Source organism: Arachis hypogaea, chromosome 6 (assembly GCF_003086295.3).
Source record: "Arachis hypogaea cultivar Tifrunner chromosome 6, arahy.Tifrunner.gnm2.J5K5, whole genome shotgun sequence".
NCBI classification, from domain to species: Eukaryota; Viridiplantae; Streptophyta; class Magnoliopsida; order Fabales; family Fabaceae; genus Arachis; species Arachis hypogaea.
In genome coordinates this window covers 27599685-27606480 of record NC_092041.1, presented here as the reverse complement: position 1 = coordinate 27606480, position 6796 = coordinate 27599685, and the positions used below count along the sequence as shown (strand labels likewise).

Genomic DNA, 6796 nt, shown 5'->3' with positions numbered 1-6796 from the left:
GAGGGAATTCGTCATGCTCTTGTTGAGATCCATGAGTGGATTCTCTTGTTTGCTCCATCCTCTTTTTAGTGATGGGCCTTTTGAGATGAATCTCTCCATCTCTCATGACTTGGAAGTGGAAGCCACTACCTTCCCTTTTCTCTTTCTAGAGGTTTCTCCGGCTTTAGGTGCCATTAATGGTTATGGAAAATAAAAAGCAACGCTTTTTCCCACACTAAACTTAAAAGGTTTGCTCGTCCCCGAGCAAAAGAAGAAAGAAAGGAGGAGATGGAGGTGTCTAGGAATTCGGCCAAGGGAGTGAAGTGTTGGAGATGTGTGAAATGGAAGGTGGTAAGGAGGGTTATTATAGGGTAAGTGGTGCACGAAATTGTAAATCACACCTTTCACAATTCGTACCACTAACCAGCAAGTGCACTGGGTCGTCCAAGTAATACCTTACGTGAGTAAGGGTCGATCCCACGGAGATTGTTGGCTTGAAGCAAGCTATGGTTATTTTATTATTCTTAGTCAGGATATCAATTATAATTATCAGTTTGAATTATGAAAAATAAAAGAGCATGAAATAAATAATTGTTACTTAATAATGGAGAATATGTTGGAGTTTTGGAGATGCTTTGTCTGCTTTATTTCAGCTTTTCTCTTGTAATCCTCTTCCCACACGCAAGGCTCCTTCCATGGCAAGCTATATGTAGGGTGTCACCGTTGTCAATGGCTACTTCCCATCCTCTCAATGAAAATGGTCCAAATGCTCTGTCACAGCATGGCTAATCAGCTGTTGGTTCTCGATCATGTCGGAATAGAATCCATTGATACTTTTGCGTTTGTCATCACGCCCAACACTCGCGAGTTTGAAGCTCGTCACAGTCATCCAATCCCAGAATCCTACTCAGAATACCACAGACAAGGTTTAGACTTTCCAGATTCTCATGAATGCCGCCATCAATTCCAGCTTATACCTCGAAGATTCTGATTAAGGAATCTAAGCGATACTCATTCAGTCTGATGTAGAACGGAGGTGGTTGTCAGGCACACGTTCATGGATTGAGGAAGGTGATGAGTGTCATGGATCATCACCTTCTTCATAGTTAAGCGCGAATGAACATCTTAGATAAGAACAAGCGTGTTTGAATCGAAAACAAAAGTAATTGCATTAATTCATCGAGACGTTGCAGAGCTCCTCACCCCCAACAATGGAGTTTAGAGACTCATGCCGTCAAAGAGTATAAAATTCAGATCTAAAAATGTCATGAGGTACAAAATAAGTCTCTAAAAGTTGTTTAAATACTAAACTAGTAACCTAGGTTTACAGAAAATGAGTAAACTAAGATAATTGGTGCAGAAATCCACTTTTGGGGCCCACTTGGTGTGTGCTGGGGCTGAGATTTAAGCTTCTCACGTGCCTGGGCTGTTTCTGGAGTTGAACGCCAGGTTGTAACGTGTTTTTGGCGTTGAACTCCAACTTGTAACCTGTTTCTGGCGCTGGACACCAGAGTGCAACATGGAACTGGCGTTGAACACCAGTTTACGTCGTCTATCCTCGCGCAAAGTATGGACTATTATATATTGCTGGAAATCCCTGGATGTCTACCTTCCAACCCAATTGAGAGCACGCCAATTGGACTCCTGTAGCTCCAAAAAATCCATTCCGAGTGCAGGGAGGTCAGAATCCAACAGCATCAGCACTCCTTTTTCAGCCTAAATCATATTTTTGCTCAGCTCCCTTGATGAGCGGATAATTTATACACTTTTTGGCATTGTTTTTAGTATGTTTTTGGTATGATATAGTTAGTTTTTAGTATATTTTTATTAGTTTTTAGTTAAAATTCACTTTTCTGGACTTTACTATGAGTTTGTGTGTTTTTCTGTGATTTCAGGTATTTTCTGGCTGAAATTGAGGGACCTGAGCAAAAATCTGATTCAGAGACTAAAAAGGACTGCAGATGCTGTTGGATTCTGACCTCCCTGCACTCGAAGTGGATTTTCTGGAGCTACAGAAGCCCAATTGGCGCGCTCTCAACGGCGTTGGAAAGTAGAAATCCTGGGCTTTCCAGCAATATATGATAGTCCATACTTTGCCCAAGATTTGATGGCCCAAACCGGCGTTCAAAGTCACCTTCAAGATTTCCAGCGTTAAACGCCGGAACTGGCACCCAAATGGGAGTTAAACGCCCAAACTGGCACTAAAGTTGGCGTTTAACTCCAAGAAGAGTCTCTACACGAAAATGCTTCATTGCTCAGCCCAAGCACACACCAAGTGGGTCCGGAAGTGGATTTTTATGTCTTTTACTCATCTCTGTAAACCTTAGGCTACTAGTTTTCTATAAGTAGGACCTTTTACTATTGTATTTTCATCTTTGGATTATTCTTGATCCTTTGATCATCTTTGGACATCTAGTTCTTAGATCATGATAGAGAGACTTTGGTAGCTATCTTCATTTTATGCTATCTTAGATCATTGGGAGGCTGGCCATTCGGCCATGCCTAGACCTTGTTCTTATGTATTTTCAACGGTGGAGTTTCTACACACCATAGATTAAGGTGTGGAGCTCTGCTGTACCTCGAGTATTAATGCAATTACTATTGTTCTTCCATTCAATTCCGCTTGTTCTTGTTCTAAGATATCACTTGTTCTTCAACTTGATGAATGTGATGATCCGTGACACTCATCATCATTCTCACCTATGAACGTGTGACTGACAACCACCTCCGTTCTACCTTCGATTGGGTGAATATCTCTTGGATTCTTTAACCGGAATCTTCGTGGTATAGGCTAGAACTGATGGCGGCATTCAAGAGAATCTGGAAGGTCTAACCTTGTCTGTGGTATTCTGAGTAGGATTCAATGATTGAATGACTGTGACGTGCTTCAAACTCCTAGCAGGCGGGGCGTTAGTGACAGATGCAAAAGAATCGATGGATTCTATTCCGGCCTGACCGAGAACCGACAGATGAATTCCGCGTGCTGTGACAGAGCATATGCAATCGTTTTCACTGAGAGGATGGAAGGTAGCCATTGACAACGGTGAAACCCTACACAAGCTTGCCATGGAAAGGAATAAGAAGGATTGGATGAAGACAGTAGGAAAGCAGAGAGACGGAAGGGAAGGCATCTTCATGCGCTTATCTGAAGTTCCTACCAATGAATTACATAAGTATCTCTATCTTTAACTTTGTGTTATTTTCGTTCATCACATTATCCATTTGAGTTTGCCTGACTAAGATTTACAAGATGACCATAGCTTGCTTCATACTAACAATCTCCGTGGGATCGACCCTTACTCGCGTAAGGTTTATTACTTGGACGACCCAGTGCACTTGCTGGTTAGTTGTGCGAAGTTGTGTAATGCCATGGTACTGAGCCACCAAGTTTTTGGGGTTCATGACCGGGGATTATGAGAGTTGTGAAAAGTATTGTTCACAATTTTGCGCACCAAGTTTTTGGCGCCGTTGCCGGGGATTGTTCAGTTTGGACAACTGAAGGTTCATCTTGTTGCTTAGATTAGGTATTTATTTTTTCGAAATTCTTGAAGATGAATTCTAGAGTTTCATGATGATTTGTTGAAGTCTGGCTGGCTGAGAAGCCATGTCTAATCTCATTGGACCGAGGTTTCAACTTATCATCACAAGAGCTTGTTGATTTCTATCAATCTTGCTTTTGGAGTAGTGATCTGCTAAGGCTTGGCTGGCCATTGGCCATGTCTAGTGTTTTGGACCGAAGCTTTCTTTGAAAGCTTGGCTGGCTGTGAAGCCATGTCTAATTCCTGGACCGGAGTCTTAGACTAGCATTGCACTGATTCCTGGAATTCTCATTAAGAATTTTGATATCTTTTTCCATTTAATTTTCGAAAAACACAAAAAAATCAAAAAAAAATCATAAAATCCAAAAATTTCTTGTTTGAGTCTAGTGTTTCATTTTAAGTTTGGTGTCAATTATATGCATCCATTCATGTGTCTTAGGGATCTTCAAGTTGTTCTTGATGATTTTCGTGCTCTGATCTTTAAATTCAATTGACTTGAGTGTTTTGTGTGTCTCATATGCATTTTCATTTTGTTAGTGTCAGTGGTATACAAACTGCTAAGTTTGGTGTCTTGCATGCATTGTTATTTGATTCTTGTTGCATTTTGATTTATCCTTATTATTAAAAATCCAAAAATATTTTTAATTTGTGTCTTCTCAAGTCAATGATACAGAGAATTGAAGATTCAAAACATACAGCAGAGGAATTATACAGAAAAAGCTGGGCGTTCAAAACGCCCAGTGAAGAAGGACAGACTGGCGTTTAAACGCCAGCCAGGGTACCTGGTTGGGCGTTTAACGCCCAAAAGGGTATAGTTTTGGGCGTTAAACGCCAGAATGTGCACCATTCTGGGCGTTTAACGCCAGGATGGCTACAGGGGGAAGATTTTGTTTTCAAATCAAATTTTTTTCTAAGTTTTCAAAATCTTTTCAAAATCAAATCTTTTTCAAATCAATTTTTCAATCAAATCTTTTTCAAAATCAATTTCTTTCCATTTTCAAAAATACTTACTATCAATTAATGATTTGATTCAACATTTCAAGTATGTTGCCTTTTCTGTTGAGAAAGGTTTAATGTTTGAATCATATCTTTTCTTGTTAGTCAAGTTTTTAATTTTCAAAATCAAATCTTTTTAAAAATGTTTTTCAAATCATATCTTCTCAATCATTTTTTTTTAAAACAAATCATATCTTCTTAACCACATCTTTTTCAAAATAGTTTTCAATCAAATCTTTTTAATTTCTAATTTCAAAATCTTTTTCAAAAAATCACTTGATCTCTTTCTCACTCTTGGTTTTCGAAAATTTATTAGTATTTTTTTTAAAAATATTTTCAAAATTTCTTACCTAATTTTCGAAAACCACTTCCCTCCTTCTCACATCCTTCTATTTATGGACTAAAACTATCCCTTAATGCAAAATTCGAACTCCATCTTCTTTGATAAGTTCGAATTTTCTACTTCTGTCTTCTACTCTTCTTTTCCTCTGACACTTTAAGGAATCTCTATACTGTGACATAGAGGATTCCACATTTTCTTGTTCTCTTCTCTTTCTTATGAGCAGGAGCAAAGACAAGGGCATTCTTGTTGAGGCTGATCCTGAACCTGAAAGGACCTTGAAGAGAAAGCTAAGAGAAGCCAAAGCACAACTCTCTTTAGAGGACCTGACCGAATTCTTCAAAGAAGAAGAACACATGGCAGCCGAAAACAACAATGCCAACAATGCAAGGAAGGTGCTGGGTGACTTTACTGCACCTACTCCCGACTTCTATGGGAGAAGCATCTCCATCCCTGCCATTGGAGCAAACAATTTTGAGCTTAAGCCTCAATTAGTTTCTCTAATGCAACAGAATTGCAAGTTCCATGGACTTCCATTGGAAGATCCTCATCAGTTCTTAGCTGAGTTCTTGCAAATCTGTGACACTGTCAAGACTAATGGGGTTGACCCTGAGGTCTACAGACTTATGCTATTCCCTTTTGCTGTAAGAGACAGAGCTAGAGCATGGTTGGACTCTCAACCTAAAGAAAGCATGGACTCTTGGGAAAAGCTAGTCAATGCCTTCTTGGCAAAGTTCTTTCCACCTCAAAAATTGAGTAAGCTTAGAGTGGAAGTCCAAACCTTCAGACAGAAGGAAGGAGAATCCCTCTATGAAGCTTGGGAAAGATACAAACAATTAATCAGAAAGTGTCCTTCTGATATGCTTTCTGAATGGAGCATCATAGGTATTTTCTATGATGGTCTCTCTGAACTATCCAAGATGTCTTTGGATAGCTCTGCTGGAGGCTCTCTTCATCTGAAGAAGACGCCTACTGAAGCTCAAGAACTAATTGAAATGGTTGCAAATAACCAATTCATGTACACTTCTGAAAGAAATCCTGTGAACAATGGGACTAGTCAGAAGAAAGGAATTCTTGAGATTGACACTCTGAATGCCATATTGGCTCAGAACAAGATATTGACTCAACAAGTCAAAATGATTTCTCAAAGTCTGTCTGGAATGCAAAATGCACCAAGCAGTACTAAGGAAGCTTCATCTGAGGAAGAAGCTTATGATCCTGAGAACCCTTCAATGGAAGAGGTGAATTACATGGGAGAACCCTATGGAAACACCTATAATCCTTCATGGAGGAATCATCCAAATCTTTCATGGAAGGATCAACAGAGACCTCAACAAGGTCTTAACAATAATAATGGTGGAAGAAACAGGTTTAGCAATAGCAAGCCTTTTCCATCATCTTCTCAGCAACAGACAGAGAGTTCTAAGCAGAATAACTCTGACTTAGCAACCATGGTCTCTGATCTAATCAAAACCACTCAAAGTTTCATGACTGAAACTAGGTCTTCCATTAGAAACTTGGAAGGACAAGTGGGTCAGCTGAGCAAGAAAATTACTGAACTCCCTCCTACAACTCTCCCAAGCAATACAGAAGAAAATCCAAAAGGAGAGTGCAAGGCCATCAACATGGCCGAATTTTGGGAGGAAGAAGAGGCAGTGAACGCCACTGAGGAAGGCCTCACTGGACGTCCACTGGCCTCCAATGAGTTCCCCAATGAGGAACCATGGGAATCTGAGGCTCAAACTGAGACCATAGAGATTCCATTGGACTTACTTCTGCCATTCATGAGCTCTGATGAGTATTCTTCCTCTGAAGAGGATGAGTATGTCACTGAAGAGCAAGTTGCCAAATATCTTGGAGCAATCATGAAGCTAAATGACAAGTTATTTGGAAATGAGACTTGGGAGGATGAACCCCCTTTGCTCACCAAAGAACTGGATAA

The 6796-nt window shown here is 40.0% G+C and overlaps 1 non-coding gene across 1 annotated transcript; it reads right to left on the bottom strand.

The window, feature by feature from the left end:
• Positions 1 to 5612: 5612 nt before the first annotated feature.
• On the bottom strand, positions 5613 to 5720 carry LOC112699818 (small nucleolar RNA R71). Its single transcript, XR_003152756.1, has one exon. It is a non-coding gene; the product is annotated as a small nucleolar RNA R71 (small nucleolar RNA).
• Between the last annotated feature and the right edge of the window lie 1076 nt (positions 5721 to 6796).